This window comes from Dromaius novaehollandiae, chromosome 4, assembly GCF_036370855.1.
Source record: "Dromaius novaehollandiae isolate bDroNov1 chromosome 4, bDroNov1.hap1, whole genome shotgun sequence".
Classification (NCBI taxonomy): Eukaryota; Metazoa; Chordata; class Aves; order Casuariiformes; family Dromaiidae; genus Dromaius; species Dromaius novaehollandiae.
Window position 1 is genome coordinate 62,190,779 of NC_088101.1, and position 23,722 is coordinate 62,214,500.

Sequence of the window (23,722 nt, forward strand, 5' to 3'; positions counted from 1 at the left end):
TGAGAGCTGATTTGTGAGCAGATGAGTGCAGGAGTGGACACACACTGCAAGTCGTTTAGTTGGTCACTATTTTTATTTAGGTCTTCACAATTTTGTGGCATTCTGACTGCATATTTGCAACGTTTTAGCCAGATGGCTGGCCTAGGTTAGAGCTACCTAGATGCCGACCTAACTTACCCCAGCTACTTGGTCACTCAAGGTGCCTCACGTTACGTGGAGATAGCGTGTCTAACAGGTTATGTACCAGCTCGCCTGCCTCCTCCTCCTCTCCGGTGAGGAGGTACCATCTCTCAGGTGACGCCTGGGCTGGTTTTACCTGGACTTGGGATTTTACTGCTGTGAGATGATGACTGGCTGCTAACCCGCAGGAAATAAAACACATTGGGAGTGCAGAAAAAGGGATGCACAAGTACTGCTTTTAATAATATTTCAGTGAAACTTGTGCGGCGTGCGCTTCCATGGAAGCGCCTGGCCTTCGGTGGCGGTGGTGGGGAGCGTGCACGTTGCCTGACTCGCTGCGTGAGTCCCTGTGACAGCACTTCAGGAGCGAAATGCTTGTCACCCCAGAAGGCTTTCAAAGGAAGCCGAGAAGCAGGTTGTTTTGAATTGTTAATTTTTATTAGAAATTAGAGGTTTTAAAATGAATAATTACTGTTTTGGTTTTCTGAGTAGTGCTGTTTGTGACACAAAAGCCAGTAATTGATTCATTTTGGGGGAGGCGGGGGAGGTAAACGAGGACCTCAGGGCGAGGATAATATACTGGGTTTTTCCAGGTTCCTTTTGACAGGAGAGATCTGTTTGGCTGTGCTGTAGTGTGAATTGGTTATCGTTTCATCTAGATCAGTCCATCTTTTTGTCTAAACTAATCTTACCGTTGGTCTGCTTCTTGGTTTTTGTGCAAATCACTAATCACTCCTCTCTTTCATTAGGCTGCGAGCGGCCGCTGGATTTGGACTCGTTATTACTAAGGAACTCTTGATTGAGTTTTAATTACATGTGTAATGTGCCCTGGCTGTAAGCTGCGCTTCTGAGTGGTATGAAGGAGATGTGACACATTGCCTGGGCAACCCAACAGGCCTATTTAGCACAGTACTTGTGAGTTTTATTTTTTTTCTGTGAATCTTTGAGTGGTTACTCTTAAGACTGGCTTTTATACCAAAGTCTTCTGCAGACAGAGCATTAATTGCTGCTTCCCATAAATGTGGAATATATAACCAGTAGAACTTTACTATACTGAATCCATTTTCATGCTCTCAGATGTCAAAATTCACTTAAGTGGCTTAATTTCATGTCTGTGAGCCCTTTGCATAAATGTACACTTGTGTGACTGTGGACATCTGTACGGAATTGCAGAGGAAGGACTTTGTGTGCCATTAACTGAGCTGGAAGGAAGCTGATCTCATGGGCTTCTTCCTCTGATGCAGAGCTTCTTAACATGCTCTCAGAGGCCTTGTGGTAGGATCTCACTTCTGTGCAAGTAGTTGCTTGGCTAATTCTCACTGTTGATGGGTGCTGGTTTTGTTACAGAGATATAAATGCTGTTGCTCTGGATTAAATATTGCATGAAGAAGAGGATCTAATAAAATTTTCAAAATAATAATTTTTTTGTTTTGGGTGGGAAAACCACAAACTTGGAATAACTATTTTTCAGCAGACTGCTATGTCTTGGAATGAGAAAAGCTTTAGAAAAAGATGGTATTTGTTAGGGTGACTGGTCGTATTGCTTATTCTCCACATATATATGAGCCTTTTTTGTGGTAAGAGAGAACTTTGATGGTTTTTTTTTATTGAGACTGTTTTTAAACTTCTACCCTCTGTGCTTGAAGCTTTGTGTTTTTGTTCTTTGCATATTTCTTGATGTTAGCTCTAATAGAATAGGAACATGCGCAAAAGTTATTTATTTTCATAAATGGAAACCACCCTGGTGTGTTTGAAGCACAATGTTGTGTGTTTACAGAAGAAAGTGAACCATCAGCCTTGTGGTTTTAAGGCAAATATTGAAGGAAAGAGTAATTAAACATGACAGTAAGTGGAAATGGGACAAAATGCATTGAGAGTTTATCCATATTTAGACTGTGCCAGAATAAATGACCCCCTTTTTGCCTTAAAATCTGAGTTAAGATAAAGATGTCTAATATATCTGGTCTTTATTAGAACATTTATTATGGTGAAGTGAGAAACTCTAAACCGAAGGAGAGAGGCAGTAGAGTTGCAGAGCAATTAAGGGACTGGTTAAAGGGGAAATAGTAGGTTCCACAGAAAAGGAAACCCTTAGGCTGCGGTGAGAAGGGTGATGAGGTAATATCTTCGCAGAAAGCTTTGCACCAAAAGTCATAAATGCACAAAAGGCAAACACTAATCTAGGCTATGTGAGGTGAGATGTTTGTAGAAGACACGTGGAAGTATCAAGGCATTATGCAGTGCACTGCTGAGGGCTTGGCTAGGAAGAAATGCATCCTTTTGATAATGAGATGTGAGAGAGATTATTCTAAACCAGAACTGGTGTAGAAAGGGCTCCTTTTTCTGAATACAAGGAACCAGCTTAGTTCATTGGCTTTAGCCCAAGTACGACCCAGCATTTTGTGCAGAGATGCCCCCAGGTTTCTTGTCACTTGGGATTTGTATGGTCTTGTACAGTTTCCTTTCCAGCTCCACCTTAGTTTGCCTTTCTGTTTATCACAGTTTTTCTTTTCAAAGTAGCGCAGTACTCTCAGCTGTGCTCGTGCCTTTGAAAAGCTGGTCAAAACTAGACTTTGCTGACTGTGTTGGGAAGTGGCACTAAGGCTAGCTGGTTTGCTCAGCCTGGGCCAGGGGAAGAGCGCTCTCTTTGCTGGTTTCTGCTCCTTGGACTGTCCATGGCTGTCCATGAGGTGTGCCAGGCTGCTGTGCAGCTTGCTCTTTGGCCTCTCGTACCTTGCCTTGAGCTGGAATCAAAAGCAGCAGTAAAGTTTTGGGTTTGCCTGTTTGCTGCAAAGGCTTCAGGAGGAATTTCACCGCATACGTAATTATAACAGTACATTAAATACAGAAGGCTATGCAATACATTTGTATTAATTAAATGGTATCTTTTTTTTTTTTTTTTTTTTTTTTTTTTACTGTGAACTGAATTCAGGTTGTATATAACCCAAAGCCCCGCTCCGGGTTGGGGCTTCATCTGTGTTTTATAGTTGTCTTATTAAAAAGAAAAGGGGCAGAGGAGAACAGGGGGAGGAGAAAAACTGACTTTGACTGTCAGTACAGCCCCACTGTGGTAAGAGTGATCTCTGCCTGTAGACACAGCCCTAGGGAAGGGTGAGCAGCCTGAAGAGCAGTCTTCAGAAGTCATTTTGAGTCAGTGGTTTCCTGCTACCAGCCTTCCCCAGTTTGGTAGGTAAATTAGGAGCTCACTGTTCTACCTCCATCCAGTGGAGACAGGGAGAATGATCCAAAAAGTGTCTGTTCTTACTCCTCCCAGACCGGCGTAGCAGGTGAAGGAGGCTCCGTAGGCTAGGCAAGGGGGATATTAGAGCAAGCATGGGTGATGGTTTTCCTAAATACGCTGTTGAATTGAAAATCATCATGGCAGCAATTTGTGATTTTTATATATAGAATCATTGGTGAAGCTTTTATTCAGACAACAGGAAATATGTTTTTGTCCTCTAAAGGAAGGTGTTTGCCACCCTTTTTTGTGATGCTTAGAGTGTTACTTCTGAAGTCACCCATTGACCTACGATGAATGAGATAGGACTGCCTGTGAGGAGTGCCAGCTTTGTCTCACTCGTAGTCATGAATTAAATGTAGCAGTGTACATGCTCAATTCTGTAAAAGATGCTTCCATCATACTTTTTTTAAAAAAAAAAAAAGAAAAAAAGAAAAAAGAAAAAGAAAAGCAGAGGCCTACAGACTTGAATAGTTTGGTGTGTGCATTTAAATGGTAAAGGACTTTAATGTTCTGGGAAAATCTCTTTAGCTGCGAGAAAAATACTATGTGCATTTTGCTTAGCAATGTCTAATTCCTCTTCTTTGCTTTTGTATTTTAGACAGTACTTTAATGCCTCTTGAACCTTGGGTGATTTTGGCCTGAATCTTCTCACACTGATGCTAATGGGGTAGATGGGCTGAGATACGTCCCTCTGATGTAAGCAGAGCCTGGATCCTGATCTAAGGCATGTCACTTTGTTCAAGAGACTTCATGCCTTTCCCCCTCCCCCCCCCCCCCCCCCCCCCCCCCCCAAAATACTGCAATGTCTTGAGATTGGGTCCTGTAAGCTAGAGAAGTTTCAGTTTTGCTTGTTTTAAGTGTCTGGTTCTTGATCAGTTTGACTTTAGGCTGATGATGTCTAAGGACTAGCAAAATTGGAGAGTTTTTGGCACTCTTTCCTGGCAGACAGTGTGACCTTTGTAGAGTTTCAGGATATTGCTGTTCACATGAACACTTCCAGTTCTAATGCTTCAGGTAGTACTTCTTTAAGATTGATGTATATCCAAGAACTAAGTCAAACTGCTTGTCTGACAAGGAAAAACTGGAAACTGAATTTGACTGCTGAACTACTGGGGTGAAGATGCTCCTTGCTTGAAAACATTTGCTCTTTATTTGTGAAAAATAGTGCAACTTTATAGCAAGAATATCATTCTGCTATAACTGCAAAACTCTAAGCAAAATTACCTGAAGCTAAAGATGTATTGACCTTGCTGTGTCTCCTCCCCCCCCCCCCCCCCAAAAAAAACAAAAAACAAAAAAAAAACAGCCTGGAGTGTGTTGGGAGGGAGGGTAGCTGTGCTTGGGCTCAGCGTGTGCCGAACAGTTGCTTACTGACTGCAGTGCGTTTGCTACAGGACAGTGTTCAGATATGCATGGTCTCGTGTGGAAAGCAGGAGCACAGCTATGGGAGATTGCTAATGATTTTTGCGTGATTAAACATGGATAGAGGCACGGGAACTGTGGTATTCAGTAGAGGAGGCCTAAATACAGACACTTGGCCTCTTTCAGGCTTTCTTGGCATTTTGGAATGTAAATGTCTTTTCCACCTACTTTGTTAGTATTTTGCGCTATCCTAAAGAAAACTTAGATGTTTGCAGTGTATTTAGGGCTTGTCTAAAACAGATGTACATCTTGACTGCAATAATGACAGGACACCTCACTCCCCCATAGGTCACCTTCAGTAGCTCTGCTCATGTCCCTGTATGACCAGAAATATGGTGAAAGATGAATAAAGGCTCTCCTGTTGTACGAGTCTTTCCCTCCAAGTTTAAATGGATAAAAAAGCTAATGTGGCTATTGAGGGTTGGGTGGTTTTTCTTTTTTTTTTTTCTTTGGCAAAGCAATAATTAGTGGTTGCTGTTAAATTCATTTAATTTGAAAGACGCTTCATTTTGTTTTTAAACTGGCTGGTTGTGTCAAGCTGCTTACAACCTGTATGGTGCTTTTAGTGTTGTTTGGGGAAGGCGTTATATTTAGAAAAGCGCTTTATTGTGGAACAGCTTTAACATTATACTGAAAAATAGTATTTAATAACCAATAGAAGATTTACGTTACTAAGGCAACCATGTTGCCTGTTACAAAGCATCAGTGTACATGGGTGGAAGTACAAAGGGATATAATATCCCTGGTTTATGCTATGAAGGTGCCTGTCTTCAGTGCTCTGCAAAGCCACATTCTGCTTATTCATGAAAGGATCTGCGTACCCTGGCACCGTTGGGGAATTTAAGACATGCTCTAATGTCTAGTTTATGTCAGAATTCCTGCATATATTAAATATTTGGTAACAGTGCTAATGTGTTCTGGGGGAAAAGTGGAGGGAGGTGGCTTGAATAAAGTTGTGCAGTTGATTAGTAAAGTAGTTAAGCATCTTTACTTTCTTAGTAATCATAATGGGATTTGAAATATAGGTGTTTCAAAGGCATCAGTTTCTATAGCACCTGTGGACATGTTTCCCCTTTGGCTTTGCAGTCTCTTGAAGGTGTGAAGGAGGACGGAGCTCCTCTTTCTGTTCCCCTGTGGCTGTGGACACATCCCATGCAGCCGGCTGCCGTGTGGTGGTTTTGTCTATCAAACTGCCTTTGATTTTGGCTTTCAGTGGGAAGTTGTAAATGCCACAGTTGTTAGCACTGGTGTTATTAGTGCCAGCTGCAAGTTAACCTTTGGTCACCTAGAAGATAGCGAGCATGTTGGTATGCGCATCCGTGGAGACTGCTAGACACCAGGAAGTGACGGACTGAAATTCAGCTGGCTGGTTGTTCGTTTACTTGCAGTTCAGCTCTTCTTTTACTGTAGATACTTAAGACAGGAGAACACTTAAATGACCTTGAGTCACTGCCAGGCCATGATGTTTTATTATATGTTGTCTGTTACTACTTTTGTTTACTTGTATCACTGCTTTTCCTTGGAAGACTATCTAAGAGATTGTTTAAAAAAAATCGTAAACAATGAGAATAGCAGCCTGGCAGCCGGTGCTGACACGGGCTTGAATAGCAAATATCTGGGGGCTTTTCTCTTTTACCTTGTCACAGTAGCCACGTTATAGGCATTAAGCTCCTGGTAGGATTCACAAAAGTGTCCAGTTAGGTTAGGCTCCTAGCTCCTGCTGCTGTTTTGTTTTGTTTGTTTTAGTGTTTTTCTAAAGTATGTTTAGGTGCATTCACCATCTTTTAGCAATATGGCCTTATCACTACCACGAAAACCAGAAAGAGTTGAAGAGGCAAAAGCTGTCTATACCCGGTTTAAGTTGCTAAAGTATTAAATCATTCTTCTCTCCCATCAGAGGGTGCTTCAGCCAGCGAGGGACGTGAAGCCCTGCATCTCCTTCGCAACTCAAGAGGCTGTGCTGTTCTGGGAGCGTCTCCTGGTACTCTGCGCTGAATTGGGGCTTTCTGAGCTGAAATGAGACTTTCTTGAAAATGTAAGTTTCTAGATTCTATTGATTAGAAAGAGCTTTTTTTCTTTTTTTGTCTTCAAACTTACCTGATTGCCGGAAATATGCCCTGTTACGATTTTTGTCAAAGCTCTGATGCTTCAGTGCATTTAAATGAAAACCAAAAAATGTTTGTGGTTAGGGATTGCTTTCTGTGAATTTCCTGTTCAGCTCTCTAAAAATGTCAAGACATTCTATTCCAATCTCTTTCCTTTCCTTGATGTAAAAGGTCTTTTTTTTTCTTCTTTTTGGCTCAAAAACTGCACTGTTAATTTCAAATTAACTTACAGTAAGGTGAGTCAAAACAAACAAAAGGAAGCAATTTTGAAGGGAAGTTTTTAGTTATCTTTTGCTGTTCTGTTTCTTTCCAGGCTATTTTTTTTCCCTTCTCTGCTGCCAAAGATTTAAGGCAGTAACTAGAGAATCTGGGGTGTGTTGTAAAGAGCAGGTTTGGAGACCAGCTGTAGAAGCAGTCATCTAATCTGCAAAGGTACAAGAACAGTGCTGCTGGGAGCTGCTCCAAAAGTTAGTTGGCGATGCTGAAAGAAGGCTGATTCAGAAATCTCCAAAGCCCACGTTCAGGTTGAATGTAATATGTAGTTCTAGAGTCGTGCTCTTTTTCAAGAGCTTCAAGTCTACATCACTGAGAGCAAGCAATAAGAATATATGGAGAAGTAAAATGAAGAATAACTGGTATCTCACTAGAGTGAAACAGTGCCACTCACAGCTGTAGTGATGGACATGAGAAAAGCAATACAATTCATGTCATCCATTTCCACCTTTCCCTCTAAACCTAGCAGAAACAGTTGCCTGGCAACTGGGGAGCACAGGAGGACATGATATTGTGGAAAGTATTTTAGTATGATAGGAAACTCATGTGTGCTCTCTCTTCTTATATTTATATATATATATACACATACAGTGTATATACATCTGTAAGTAACTAAATATACATATACCATGTATACTTATTTACTTACATATGTAACTTTAGTTTTATATGTGTATATGTATATAAAAGTAACTCAGTGTACATATATGTATAAATTTAGTTACCTACAGATGGCAATGAACTCAATGCTATCTCTCTCTTAATATTACAAAATCAGTGTCTTTCATCTTTGATTGTAAGAGCTGGCTGCGGATCAGGACATGTCTCTGACCTCAAGGCGATAATATTCTTTTAAAATAGAAGTTGTATAAGTTAATATTTCAAAAATTTCTATCCAATGTTAAGATAATAAGATGCACTGTGGTTAATGCGAATTACTGTTGAAGACAATGACAAGATGAAGAATGGAACATTGGACACTAAACAGCTGTGCTTTCTATGATTAAAATACAGCCCATCACAGAAAATACAAACCACACTTTAGGAAATTTAAAAAATATTTTCGCCTCTTCTGAAAATATATATATATATATTTATTTTATCACAGAATATATATATATATATATTTAAATACCTCAAATTTTGAGGGGAAGTTTCAGGTGCTAGCGGGGGCTCGTGGCCACCGCCGGCCCTGCTCAGGACTTGCTGTGCTGCCCCCGCTGAAGCCTGTCGCTCCCCTTGTACTCCATGTACCTACCGTGATGCTGAAGAAAGGCCAGGGCTGGTGAAGCTTGTTTTCGGTTAGGTGAGAAGGATAGAAACAAAAAAATAGAAATGATGCCTGAGTGTGGGAGAGCAGCAGGGGCTAAGAGCTGTGTGATTGACAGGTGGGCAGCACCTTCCCTGATGGGTGAGCAGGCTGCACCAAAGGCTTGCACCGCATACTCTGGCACTGTGGAGCTGACCGTGTCCCTGTACCTGATACCTCACTGCACATCTGAGGATGTCCTCTACTCCTGAAATAACCACTCTTGTGTCACTGGTTCTTCCAGTGCAGGTGGTTGTCTTCCCCTCTGCCCTCCTGCAAGGGTTTCCTGGTCTAAACATTGAGACTAAACTTGACTTATTCAGATCCTTTAACTTTGTTCTTGTGGTTGGTTTGTACCAGCCATTTTGTGCAGCTTTTCGGGGAGCTGTGAGCTCCTTTGGCAGATTGTACTCGACACAGCTTTTTTTTTTTTTTTTTTTTTTCCTTAAAAGAAGGTAAATGTGAAGTGCAGGAATCGGACTTCAGAAACTCTTGTCCAGCGCCTGCTGTGGCTCAGTGTGAGTGGGAAACCAAATTCTGGAGGGAAAAACTGGCTTTATGGCAGCAGAAATTTCTGATTGAAACTTGTTATTCAGAGGCTGCTTTCATGTTTCTTATTTCGGTCTCAAAAGAAGTCTGTATATTATATGATGAATTAAATGGCTTTCTAATAAGCACATAGCTAGTATATCCCAAGCTCGGTAATTTAGGCACTTATGTGAATAATAGTACATGATGTATAATAGCATGTTGTGTTCAGTTTTCTTAACTTTAATAGAGAGAGCAATGATGCACAAATGTATAACTTAATTAGCTCTTAATTTTTAGTACTTTGCAGCCCTCCTTTATACAGATATTTTTATTTGTATTTCAGTGCAGTTGTATCAGTAGGTGAATCTTTAGGCTACCTGATCATGATTTGAATGAGTCTGCTGAGGTCAATAAACAAAACTCCTTTTTTAGATTTTAGTTTTTCTTTTCATTGAGTAAAATGTACCAGAAGGTACAGTTAGGGAAAATTATGTACATGTTTTTTTAACTTATCCTTCAAATTGGGTTAGTATACAAGTGCAGAGCTAACAAAATGTTGCCTATTTAATTGCCGGTGCCTATTAAGCTTCTCTGGTGGAGGCAAGGCTCCACAAAATGACTTGTCTGGATTGTAGAAGCATTAGTGCTTAGCTTCAGCTGACGGCCGGTGGCTCCGGCTTTCCTCTGGGAGGACAAAATGTGAAGGCCCTCGGACAAGGGAGCAAGTGACCCCAGTTCCCCCCGCTTCCCGTGCAAACGCTGTTGCTGTAGAAGTGCTGCGTAAATGGCTCCTGCACTGCCATTGCGACAGCAAGAGCAAGTTGTGCCCTGTTTTGGGAGAGGACTAAGCAGGCACCTCAGGGCAGCAGCGTGTCTGGCCCGAGCTGTGTCTGTGTCCCAGGCCCTCACAGGGGATGGGATTCCAGCCGTGTGCTGATGTTCTCATTTTCAGTGCTTTTTCCCCTTTTCTTTTTTTCCCCTTCTAGGATGCTGTCTGCAGTGAAATGTTGAAGGCAGCATGGTGCAGTTTGCAGTAGAAGCCAGGTACCTCATTTCTTATTGGTGTCACGCTTGGTTTCCCATTGCCTTGCCTTGTGCCAGCACGGCCCCTCGTTGTGGCAGGGGTGCGCTCTCTGTGCTCGGGCTGCGAGTCTTGCTTTTGTATCCGTCCATTGCAAATGCCTGTTCTTTGTGTCAGGCTAGACAAAAGTCCACAGCTGCCTGTGAAATCCTGAGAAAGGCAGGCCTGTGGCATTGAATTGAAAGGCTTACTATTTTATGTATATATAAAAAATATAAAATGTAATATATAAGTATAATATAACTATGTTATATTTATATATATATATCTTACCTGTTTTGAACTTCCTAGTGTTTTATTTTGTATATCCATTTGTTCTTCCTGTCCTGTATATGCAAACAAAAATGGCGAGACTGCCTTTTCCAAACCATTGGGATTGTTCAGGGAAACAGTCTCTTTTTGAGAGTATTTCCATTCCCAGGGCCACACCTGCTACCTCTTTCCAAAACCCTGGCTAGTTTAGCAGCATCTTGTGGGGTGACTGGCACAGCACGGTGTTCTAGAGGAGCCTGCAGTGTTGTCTTTAAGAAGACACTTAATAGACACGTGTTGTTATTGTTTTTGTGTGTGTGGTTCTGCGGTGGTGGTGGAGGAAGTTTTTGTTCTCTGTTTTTAACCACAGCTGTATCTTGAGCATGGTTTTGATGAACTGCTCCAAGCCACTTAGAGTTAAATAAAAATCCTGTGCAGTTTCATCACGAGTATAAAAGTTTATTTTCAAAGTGTACTAATTTGCATTTGTTAATACTGAATGCCCTTTGCGTTATATTCCTTGTCCATCCACACCGCTTAATTCTCTTTGGAAATGCCTCCCAGTCCTGTCCAACACTGCTTTACATCAAGAAGTGTCATCTGCTCATGTTACTGCCTTTCATCTCGCCCTCCTGCAGCCTTTCTTTGGGTTCATCAGACTAAGAAATATTTTAAAACACAAGGATGTGGGAGGCAGGCTGTTACTATGAAAACTGAGCCCTTATTCTCACACTAGCTGTCTGTCTCCTAACCCGAGCGTGATGGGACTTTGTGTTGCAGACTGACTGACTGGTGTCCTCTTGACTCGGACCTCTGGAGGGGCCTCCCTGTGCCCAAGAGGGAGCACTGACCCAAGGGCCCTGCTCTGAGCAGTCAGTTTGAATGGCCGTGGGTGTAGGGCTAACTTTTTATTTATTTATTTATTTTTTTACTGCTAGTGACATTATTGCAGACAATAGCAAATGTTACGCTTGCTTCTGAGAAACCTCAAGCAATACATCCTTATTTTGAAGAAACCAGGTTCTAAGTAGGGTCACAGGGAAAAGAAGTTAATACGTTGTGTTGGAAGCAACACCTTGAAGAGGGAAGAACCGTACTGCAAAGTGTAATGCCAGGCTTGAACCACAGGTGAAAGCTGGCTTCTTGTCCGTACTAGCAGGTGGGTATCCTGCTCCTTGGCAGGTGTGCTGGCCCCAGCACCCAGGTCAGGGCCAGGCAGGAGGTAGTGGGTGCCCAGAGCCTTTCAGCGCCACGTGCCCGTGAAGGAGCACCTGGCAATTCTTGTCTCCCTCTTCTCTTGGCTGGGTAGGCAGTGCAAAGCGTGCCTAGTTCAAAGTGTTTCAGGAAATACCGCATGTCAAAGCTGCTCCCAAGAAGTGGCGTGCGTGTCGTGGTCCAGGCTTGTGCTGCCGTCGCTGTTGGTATTCACAGAGCAGTCCAGTGAGTTTGTTTTGGCATTGAATTTGTTTTGTAAAATATATATGTACTGATGATCTTATCCATGATGTGATAGCTCATAGATTGAGGAGTACTTCAGGTGATTAAGAAAGTCAGTCTTGCCTTAAAAAGTAGAATTAATTAAGAATTAAGAAAAAACTAAAACTTTTGTTTCAGCAGAGATTACCTTAAGTCTTCTTTTTTCCCCAGTAAATGTCAGTTACTTTAGAAGCATTGAAAATCTGGATGTGCTCCAGAATCATCTTTATGCCTTTTTGTTGCTTTTCCCCTCCTTATTTAGCTTTATGCCAAAAAATACACCAACTCAAACAAATGACTCAAACACGAGAACTTTCCTTTAATTTTTAACCCACCTTTTATATGTGCATAACCTGTAACTCTTGAAGAGCCATTGTTTGGAATCAGCGATAAGCTTTAGCAATGCAATCGTACAATAATTTCATTATGTGAAGTTTATAAGAGTTGAGGCTTCTGGAGAGTGGGTGCACCGTGCGGCAGGGCCTGGGTGCACGGCTGGGCAGTGGGGAACGTCATCGGGTGCCGAGGGGGGCACGGAAGGAGGGCTGACTTCTGCTTCCCAGCGTGGGGCTGATTTCCACCCCCAACTGCCCAGGTCCAGAAGTGACTGTTAAGACTTCGGTATGTCTAGGTGTATGACCAAAAAGCATATGCTTTGAAAAACACAGCTTTTCAAGTGTTTCTGTGTGTACTGGTTAAACTCCTCATGAGTACTGATGGATAATTCAGTGTTAATTTTTAATATGGCCCCAAGTGACTTTTTTTAAAACTCAGATTGCATAGACACTATCGTGCCAAACTGATGTTTATGGTTTTATTTAAGTGAAACTTCATTCCAGAAGCCCCATGTGGGGAACTTGATGTGTTAATGGTTAAAGTTCAGTTTGATATAATAAGCACTGATTCACATGCAGCTCTGTTTTTGTTGCATATGAACCTTGATTTTTAGAGGTTCGTATCTGCTTTGTATTCAGATATTAAAAGGAATTTTGGAGTAGTTTCCATCAGTAAAATCAAACTGACTAGCTTTCCTGTGAAACTTCCTGTACTTCCTGCTTCTGTTCTGGCCTAAAATTGTCAGTGTGTGGTGTTGTGTGGTTTTTTTTTGGTTTGTTTTTTGTTTTTTTTTTTTTTTTTTAAAACAAAAACCCTTCCTTGTACTGATTATCGCTTCCCTTTTTAATTTTAGCTGGTATGTGAAGGTAAAGAATAGTGACAGTTAAAAAACAATGCTTCAGCATGACCACATTTTTCTCAAGTGACAATCATCAAAGCTTCAGGTTTCTGTCATTGTCTTTATTAAAAGAAATAAAATTCTACACATGCGAAGACTTCCACGTGTTACTGTTATGATCTCAGCACATATATAGCGAGAAAAAATGTGTTTGTAGGGAAAACAAGCAACCATAAGAAACAACTTCTCTGCAAAAACTGAGGAACAATTGCAAGATTAGTCCAAACAGCGGCAGGTATGTTATTTTCGGGAAACTTATGAAGCAATTTTGAATACTGCCTTACTGTTTCTCATGTAAACATATTGTTGAAATCCAGTGGTGATTTTAGTGTTAGTTGATTATTTTATAGATGTGTGTCAAATAAGTTTTAATCTGTTTTGGTATGTAGCATACCAGAGTTGCAGCTGTTGTTTTTCCTACTGTCCAAGATTGTAGCTACTTCCTGCTTAACTTGGGTCTTCTCTTCTTTGGCCAGTAAATGTCAATTACTTCGGAAGCACTGAAAACTTGGATGCGTTTCCTCTAATTCATTCTGGCTTGTATTTGTGATCCTCCCAGTACAGCTCAGCTGCAGAGATGCCCAAATGCTGTTCATTTAGGATAATACAGGTTTTTCTTTGCTTTTGTTTTGCTTGGAAAACTTGCCACGTTGTTTGGCACTTAGTCTGGGTTGCAGTGTAGATAAAGGCGTTTGTGAAAAGAGGATCGCTTCAATTTTGTGTTGTGATAGCATATGCTGAAGGGAAAAGTGAAAAGGAATCCTGCCGACAAACCCCTGCTCTGAAATGTCTGTAGTCTGAGTTTTCACAGCTGAAATCCAGTCTGTGCTGTATTCCTGAACAGAAGTAACTCAGCTTTCAAAGTCTGCCAAACACACACCTGCAATTTTGTGTGTAGGACATGTTTCTGGAAAACAGTAGCCATCGTGCAGCAAAAGTACAGGAAGGGAAGAAATTAAACCCAAGCTTTAAGAGTGGTGAAGGAATAAGGAAAGGGTTAAAAAACAGAGGTTATTAGTACTGGCTTTATAAATGAGTATAATTTCTCAAGTAGGCTTTTATTAATAGAGGATAAAACTGGGAAGCAAGGTGACTTTCGACAGCAGTGTTTATGGTGAGATAAAAATGCAATAATGTGAGCAAACGGTTTTCCTGACTATTTTTCTTTAATTTGAATAGAAGCAAGCATAGTCGTAACCCCCTAAGTGAGATTATTGGTGTTATGTAACATTTGCAAATAGTGCTTTGAGGTCAGCCCCACTGGAAGCATGAACAGTTACTCCAGCCCTGCATCTGCTTACGCCTACTCTGAATCTGATCCAGTATTTCCTCCCAAGATCACGTTTCAGTTCATAATTTTTCCCTTTAAATGTGCTCTGTCGAGTATCATTTTAAAGTTTTTTAAATGTGGGAATTGAAAAGCAGTGCGATGTAGTAAATAGCCAGATTAGGACACCCGAGCTGGTGAAATGCGGTCTGTTCTCTAAGTCAGGGACAAAATTCCAGTTGACTTCAGCAGAACCAGGATTTGACACAGGCTTTTGTCCTTGGCTCAGTGACCCTGGGCCAGTTGCTTTCATTCATGCTGGCTTGTTCTCTTCTCTTCCTTGTGTGGTGTCTGCTTGCTCCATCATCTCTTTGGGACAGCTTCATACCATGTTTGAAGGTTCCTGTATGGAACCCAGGGGGCCCGTCTGATCATCACGCTTGACAATCCAGTAGAAGTCTTTGGAGAATTTAAAAAATCCTCTATTAATTCTCCATTGCTTATTTGCAGTGTCCATATTTTAACAACCATTAGTCATAACGTAACAGCGTATGGACTTCTAACTATGTGCTAGCGTCAACTGAACAGGAGTTGTACAGTCTGTCTTCCTTTGCCTTGCTAAAGAAAATGTTTCATTATATGGAGCTGGTAGACTGAAATAAGAATTAGGAATTTACCTTTTTTTGCTTAATAGGCTCCCAGTACCTAATCAGGTAGAACATTTCAGGTCAGGATTACACACGCTGCTTGACTGTGCTTCGTCTTGTTCAGTGAAGTGTTGTTGGCATTTTTCTTGTGTGTAATAGTCAACTCTGTCCTGATTATTATAGGAGGATTATCTGCATTGCACATAGATGTGCTATGGATGCAGAAGAGACCTGAACTGGTTTCATGCAGTCTAGCTCAGGGCTAGCAGCAATGCGCTCGCGCTTGGGTAGCAACATCCAGCCTTACCAGTTTGGGCTGGTGCTATCACGGGGATCTCTGTGCTTTAGAATCTGCATCACTGGCATTTCTAATGTGCTCCTGTACCCTAGTTGATGTAACTTGTATTACTCTTGTTTTTAGAAGATTATATTTTAAAGAAAAGACTTCACAGCTAAAAAATTTTTATCATTTGTGAAAACATTCACCTGTCCAGGCTCTGTCCTTTTCTCATCTTTACTTGCATTGTAAAGTAAAGTTACAAAAATTACAATGTAAGTAAACAACACTTGGACTCTCCTCTAATGTTCATTTTATCGCACTGTAACTGTAGGCTCTTAAGCCTTACTGTTATAAATTGGCTTTGGGTTTCTGTGGAGAAAATGCTGATATTCATCAAATTTAAAGGATTAGGATGAGGAGGAAATTAAAGCCTGTGAACAGTCCTTACGGACGTCTGTTTGAATTGCAGAAATGCAAACAGGATTCTATGAAAGATGTTAGGAAGCAGTCTGTTCTCTGTTACAGTTTGAGATGCTCGGTGAGAGAGAGGACTCTGTTTCTGTGCACCTTTAGGAATGTGCTTTCTTATAGGTGGGGTACCTCTGAATGCCTTTAACAGCTTAATCAGTGCATAAACAAAACCACCCTAAAGGCTGCTTTGTTAGTGAGACGACTATGCTTGTGGTATGCATTTCTGGCTAGGTTTTCTGGAGGCCTTTTAAATTTTTTGTGGTAGCTCTGTGAACAAAATATTCAGGGAACGCATCCCGCTGTGTTCTGAGGTCTTCTCTTTTGCTAGTGAGCGGTTGCTTAAAAGCTGTGACTAGCAGAAACTACACTTTTACCTTTTTAAAGTCTAGCTTTGACATGTATTTCTATGCTCCGTGGTTTTTAATGTAAAGAAAACACTACAGTAGTATGCTCTGAAGGCATTGTTCAACAAGCGGGGTAAACCGGCGCAAGCTGGCACGTATGGCAGAGATGCCTTTGTAGGCGAGCTTCAAGCATTAGTCAGACTACATACAGAGTTAGCAGTGTGGTTGCTGCGTAACTGGACTCTTGTATTTAGAGGCAACTGCATAGGTGTGTTTCATGATTTCTGGAGAAATTAAATGTGTTCAGTTCCTTGGGGTGAATTTCCTTGATTAGCTGTCAGGCTGCGAATAGCGTATCAAAAATGATTTGTTACCTGACGATACAAAATAGCATCTGAATGTTCATTTTAGCACTGAGGAGGAAGGATGGCTCCCTCTTCCTACCTGTGCCTTTGAAGAAGCTGGGAACCTATTTGTGAAAGGCTTCTGAAAATCTTCCTTTGAATCCAGTCTCAGTTACCCTGCAAAGGATCAGACTGAGTGATTCTGGACTCATTGCTGCATTGCAAAACAGGCCCTTCCATAGCAATGCTTATATGTTCTCTCTCTAACCAGTTTTCTGTCAGCATCCATGCAGCACTGTAATAGTTTGCAGAAGCAGAACAGCAATGCTTTAAAGATACATCAAAACTGTGGAAGAAACTGAAGTTCTGTAGTGCTAATATGTGATTGTAGTACATTGGCGCTGCCTATGACTGTTTGTTTGCTTTAAAGCCAATACAAGCGCAAAGGGACCGTTGCTGGTATTTGGTTCCACTTTCATCAGGAGGCCTTGTGAGCAGTGATACAGAACCTCAAAATCCAAACCATTAGTGGAGAACAACATAGAAAAACATGCTTATGGTGTTCCTTATGAATAGCTGTGTTTATGCATTTTTGTGGTTGTAGCCTGAGTTTTCCATGGTTAATTAAAACATCTGGCTTCCCCCTCCTTACAGAAGTCTCTCATTTATTAGCTGGGCAGTTGAATTGTGCATGGATACACTCACCTTTCATTACAACTGCAAGCTAGAGGCATTTTTGGACGGAATTTTGGGGACTCGTGTGGTGTGGAACCTTTACGGCTGCACAGGAGTTTCCAGTGTGTCTGTAGCTTCTGTGTTCTCTAAGCAGTTGGTTTGCTGGGATACATTAACCCTATGTTAAAAGGAGTACCAAGCAGTTCAGATACAAAGTCCATCTTGCTGTTTGTTTGAATTACTTGGATAAAGAGCAGGAATGTTAGCTGGATTTAAAATCTAGTTAAAATATGCTGTGAATTGAAGAATGAGAAGTGACCTTTTTAAACAACTTCTTACTTTTTATAGAAAAAAGTTATTAGAAGTCCTGGATTATTCTTCCCTTGCTCTTTACTCTGCAGCATTTCTTTCAGGGATGGCACCCATGGATTAAAGTGCTCAGTACCAGAATGGCAGAAGCTATGGAGGTGGCCAGGGTGACAGCTGGCCACTCTTCCCTTATGCGTGTACGCAGCTTCCTTTATGGAGAGCTCTTTGTTTCTGCTATAGTATGTGGAAGGGAAGTATCATAGATTTATGCCCCCCCATTTTTTTTTCTTTTACTGTCACTTGTGTGCAGAAGCATGTGCCCTTGCACAGGTGTATCACATTGAGCAGTATTTTGTGCAACAGGAGGTTGGCTTGAGAGGATATGAGCTGAAAGGGGGTGTTCCTGTCTGTTTATGCGTACAATGGTGGGCTGCTCAGGACACTTTACTGACATTCATGTCTACCAGTTAGCGAAGGAAACTGTGTTCCTGAAGATTGGAGCAAGGGCTGAAAGCAGGGAGAACCTGCCTGGCTGTTCTGGTAGCATAAATAGTAACCACGCTACTGCTGTGATTCTGGGAGACCCAGCTGCCACTTACTCCTGGGCTAAGGATACTATATGTAGAAGGAGCAAGATGGACCTTGACTCTCTCAGACCGTGAGAGGTTGGAGAAGATGCCTTAGAACTAGGCCAGATGTGGGTGAGGATAACGTTGCAAGTGTTACCACGTGTTTTGAAGCATCTGTGAGGCCAGCGGTGGGCTTCTGCTGGGAGGAGGCTGGCTGGATCGCCTGGCCATGCTGCGCAACCGGAGGCGAGCTCGGTCCCCGCTGCCACTCCAGGCACCTTTTGAGGAGCACACTTTGCACTGGGTGCAGCAGCTGAGCAGCGTGCTATTTTGGATAGATGTATGCAGAGGATGGTTGTTTGCCTAATCCGTTAGCGGGGAGGGTGCTAATGCTCTGGAGGATTCCTGTCATTACAGTAAAATAAATAAGCCTGGGCTTCCACAAAGCAGAGCCAGGGTGTTTATAACAGAAAAGAAACAAAGGTGTAAGGTGCTGGTGTGGCCTTACATCCCTCTGTGCAGTAGCTCTCAAAACTCTGTAACATCCCTGAGACTATTAATGCTGAGATAGTATATAAGCTGCCTAGAAGGAGCTCTCTCTCTTTCGCGCGCGCTCTCTTTCTCTCCCCCCCCCTTCCCCGCTACTCCTGACTTTCATGAGCTCCAGCAGGGACAGCCCAGGTCTATTCATCAGGTGTGAAAAGGGATGTTTTTCAACCTTGGCTCTAGCCAAGGTAAATGAGACAGACTGGGAGTCGCTCAGAATAACTTCAGAATAATGTTTTTTTGTGAGGAAAAGGTAGTAAAGAGTGCCACCTAAACTGTTGGTGGTGAGATTCCTTCAGATGTGATTTAACGTGTCCAAGGGTCAGGGGGAGCAAATACTTGGCAGAGTTTTGCAGTGCACTTTTCAAAAGGCAGCATTTCAACAAATCGCATTGTGCCAAAGAAGAAGAGGAGCCTGTGAGCACAGGTTTGTTGCGACGAGCATTGCATGAGCCTTGCTTTGGCAACGCGGGGCTGAGCATGCCGCTGCCCCTGCGAGGCGCAGGGGGTTCCTGGGCCCGGGGCTGGCGTGCGTCTCATGATGGCCATTTGTCACTTCTCCCTGTTTAAACAAGTCAGTCGTGTTGGACTGGCAGCAGCGGGGAGCCGGGGGAGGAAGGGGGGAGTTGAAGTGCTTTGTTTTCCTTCTGTGATGCTGATTTTAATTGGATTTATGACTTCAAGGGAGGAATATAAGCCACAGGAAGAAAATGTGTTCCAGTTTTGCTTTATCTAACAAAATCAGGTCAAGCTCTTATTTATTTAATTTATTATACTGTGTGATGTTATGCTTATTAGTTTGAAGAAAGCACATTCAGTGAGACAGAGTGCTCAGTCATTGGCCTCCAGATACTCCTGAAGCCCTGTGCTTTGCAATGGTTTCCTGTTCCGCAGAATTTCTGTTTTCCTTATTTTTGGACTGTTGCCTAGTATTGCCATTTCGTGCCCTTGACGTGAAGTGGCGAATTAAAACAGGGTGCCTTTGTCTCTGCTCAGACGCTGCCACTTTGAGCTGGGGCTTGCAGGCCCTGGAGGAAATGGGCAAGATGGCCCCATTCATGGGGCCCTGCTAGCAACTTCCACCTTCCCGAGTTTCTGTGCGCTGCTGTTTCGTTTGGCTGTGCGAATTTACTGAGTTGTTAAGAGCTCCTGGCTCTCCGTGCTTGAGGGTGTTTTTGGTGGTGGGTCCTGGAGTGCCTCCACCACGTTTGCAGTGATCTCTGAGCAGCAGCGAGTGCCTAAAGCTCACTCGCATCCTGCTTGTCCCCCTATGAGTGTTGCTGAATACAGGTGACGTTGTGTCGAGCAAGCTTTTGTGGTGGCAGGCTTGTGTCCCGTGGTACACAGATTCAGCTGACACAGCAAAAGAGGGTGACTTGGGACGGAGGAGGCCTGCGCGTGGCCCCTGGGTGGGTGCGGGGCAAGTGCCATGGCCTCTTCTGGGCAATGAGAGGTGGATGCGGCAGGGGGGTCTTGCTATGCTGCGCTGAAAGTTTGCTTTCCGTAGTGATTTTGGGCTGTCCCTGTGTTAGGTGAACCTCCAAGTGTTCTCGCTGCAGTTGAGTAGTTCTCACAGTCCTGCTTGATTCCGCTTGGGAATTGTGGATGTATTAAAAACTCACAACAGAGGGGGAGGATTTCCTCTGTCCTTGGTAAAAATAGGGTTTAGCTAAGGAGGAACTGGAATTCCCACAAGCTTAGCTCAGTGTACTGAGTAAAAGGCGTCCTGTTGAGAAGCGCTTGCTGCAGACTTGCTCCCGCGCTCCCGGAGGGTACGTGTTTCGTGTTGTCTCTAAGAGCCAAGATGCTGGGAGGAGCGCGGGAGTGCCTTGTATTGTATCAGAATCAGTTGTAGTTGGCTGTAGATTACTTTCTCTGGCAGTTTGGGAACTTAGTCTCTGATGTCCAGGGCTAAAGATTAACCGGTACCTGGGGCTGGCGTCATTCTTATCAATGAAAATTTTTTTTGTTTAGTAAATTATTTTTTATTATATATGAAGATAACAGGGAAAATGAGTGTTGTAGAAGTTCAGTTCAGCATTACCACTGTTTATTCAACAACATTAATATGACAGTGTGGCTCCATCAAAATTCCCTTCAGCCTTTGTAGGAGAGCTGCAAAACTAGAAGAGTGTTAACTTTTGTTCTTTATTTCTTTTGTGATTTCTCAGACTCCATGAATATGTGTAGTTTTGAAAATACGATTTTTATGTTTGTGTTTTTAGCAAGCAAGTACTTTACTTTCTTCTCTTGGCTTTGCAGCTTTGGAATACCAGGAGTAGTGATATCACGTGATCCTGCAGTTTTGATTTATTCTCCTCTTCCCTTTTGCTGACTCTTGCACTGGTAACTGCATTTGCTGGGAAATGAGGACTTGGGTTTACATATACTGCTAGTGTTGAAGTAGACATGCTTTGCATATCACAAGAGAGGTGGGATTTTGTTTTGCTTAACAGTTCACCTTAAAAAAACAAAAGTATTAGACTTTCTTTGAGCTGTGGTTATTTATTTACAAAATAGAGCAATTATGTTGTGCTCCTTGATGTTTTATTATCCCAAAATTAGCCCAGAGGCACTTCTGTAGGAGGACTTGATGAAAAAAACCTATGTTCTAAACAGGCTTTATAGATACGATAAGTGGAGCTGCTTGTGCTGGCTCCAGAGTGTTTACAATAAATTCAACTCATACTGGAACCAGCCTTATGAAAGGTTAAGAACTATAGTTTGATTTATATATTGCAGTATACTGTTGCTCTTTTCAAATGAGCTGTTGGTGTTAATTATTAATAATTAATTATTATCTTAGGATAATAGTAGCTTACTCCTGAAGCAGGTACTAATTCTGTACAATATACCCAGTCCCTGATGTCCTAATAGGCTAGAGGGAGAAAAAAGTTTTGTCCTTCCTCTGTGCAAGTTGTCCTAACAGATATGTAAGACAACATAATGGCAAGAAGTACAATTTTTACAGGGTTTGCTTGGTGTATAATGCATACATGAATCCCGCTCTGATATTGTGCAAGTCAAATTGAACAGGGTACTTAATATGTTGTCGTTGTGCGTGAGAAGAATTCCATGTTAAGTTAAACAGTAAAGACTCAACTCTATTTTAGTCAGTAATATGCTAGCTTATCGTTTCTTCCTATTTAAATAAGAGTTGCAATGATAGTCTGTTTTGGACTGTGGGCATGCAAACATTCAAAATATGAACTGTAATCCTTTGACTTACCAGTTACTATAGAAATCTAAATAAAGAATGTTTTGCAAATGGTGTAAATGTAGCACCTGACTCTTATAGTTCTTACTTTCTTAAAAAGATGTGCCGTTGTTTGGATTTCTGCAGTAATTGATTAGTTAAAGCACTACTGCACGTGCTCTGAAAGTGCCTACATTTACCTTACTGGCAAAGTAGTCTCAATATTAGATTTTAACATTAATTTGTTGCTGAGATCAGCAGTGTTAAATGAGACCAAAAAGGCTGTTTTGCTTTTTTTGCCTTATTAAAAAAAAAAGGGGGGGGGGCCCTGCAAAATCCTTTGAAGTCTCTAATGATTACAAATGAGTCACCTGCAGCAGTGTTGTTCATGCAGTTCCAGCACCATGTGACCCAGGGCCATGCATAGCAGCCAGCTTGAAGTTACAGCTAGGAGCTCGGGCAGCAAGAAGTCTGGAAGCATTCTGCTTTTCTGTGCGCATCTTGACCTCTTCCCTGGTCCAGCTTTCTGGCAAAACACGGTGTATAGCCCAAGGACAATGGGAATGGAGGGGAGCTGGATTTTGGGTTGCTTTGAACTCTGCAGCAAGGCATGACACTATTCAGGCTATTCTGTCTTAATGCTAGGTCACAGATCAACTTGGCTTGTTTTTAACTGATGAGAGGAGTCACAGTGTAGAGCTGCTCCGGTTTTTCCCCTCTGCCCTTTAGAGAGTTGAACAACAGGCGCAATGTGTGTTCCTACCTGCTGGGACCTGCCTGCCCTTCTGCTCCAGCAGGACTGGAAGGTAGCCTTCTGCAGCAGAAAGCCCTGTCTGTCTCCCGGTGGCAGCATCGTATTTTTGTCACTCTTTCATTGTTTTCTAAGTAAATATTAAGCCATTTTTAAAGCAATCACTGTGACTTCATCAGTTTTCATGTTTCCAATCATTTGATATTATGTAAATCGCTTTCATATTGCAGTGGTTTTCCTAGGGCTGTCTAGCTGGTAGTAATAACCTGCTTGCAGAAAGAGAGCTAAGCATGTAAGAATTTTAAATGAGTTTCCATCTGGTGTTGTTTTTGGCTTAGTAACAGGAGTGTCTGCATTTTTACAAAGTAGAGGGTTTTTTTCTCCTGATAATTAAAAACTGAAAATGAAAAATGGAAACTTAGTGATTTCCAGAGCAGACCTGTGCCCTTACGTCAGCACAGAACTGAGGGGACCCAAAAGCCAACTGCGCCATGTGATGCATGGGCAAACTGGGGGTTTTATAGGTAGCAGTGAGCTGGTAGAGCTTCCCAACCGCTCTCTAAGCAGCGTGGCTGTACTTCTGGGGTGCTGAGCACTTGGAAGAGAGGTAGGGTAGAGGTTCAGATTTGCACATTCTCCAGGATGGTCGTGGTGATTCTGGTTGCTGCATTTAGCAGGGTCCTCGGTTTTCAGAGCTCTGCTTTTTGTTCTGACTGGGCAGGATGAGAGCCTGTCTGTTGTTGTCCTTTGCCTCTGCGTTGCACATGCTGCAGAGACAGCAGCAGAGCTGCGGCAGGCGTTTCACCTTCGTGTTGCTCCGTTGTGGTCTGGCCCACGTGAATAGCTGTGCGTGCTTCTGTGGGGAGATCGGATTGCTTCCCGTGAAGGATCAGTGCCTGGATGTTTCTCTGAAAGTGGTGGGCAATGATGCAGGCATCGTTCGCAGTGGATGAGACCATTTCCTTTTGGGGTCAAGCACTGGGTCGTTCAGATATATTCTTGCTGTTGCTTCCCAGACAGGATCTGAGGGAAGTATTTATTATTTAACAGGATTTATTTGATAATGTTGCAAGTCTGTTTTCCTGGTGTTCATGCTGAAAGAGAAATAGTTTTCACAGTGATTTACCAAACTTCAGTGTTAAGAAACTGATCTGTACTCAAACTGTCTTTTTTTTTTTTTTAATGGATCTGCAATTATGCTCTCTTTGCTCCATGTCCT

The 23,722-nt window shown here is 42.3% G+C and overlaps 1 protein-coding gene across 20 annotated transcripts in view; it reads left to right on the forward strand.

Moving 5' to 3' along the window:
• Positions 1-23,722, forward strand: part of APBB2 (amyloid beta precursor protein binding family B member 2) — a 214,540-nt gene that overhangs the window by 26,568 nt on the left and 164,250 nt on the right. For 18 of the 20 annotated variants that reach the window (XR_010389082.1, XM_026093701.2, XM_064511241.1 and 15 more), the window contains exons 2-3: positions 6,741-6,878; positions 10,048-10,105. The gene's annotated coding sequence lies outside the window, so the exon portion shown is untranslated. The remainder of the gene's footprint in view (positions 1-6,740; positions 6,879-10,047; positions 10,106-23,722) is intronic. The other 2 variants (XM_064511220.1, XM_064511223.1) reach the window with 1 other exon arrangement.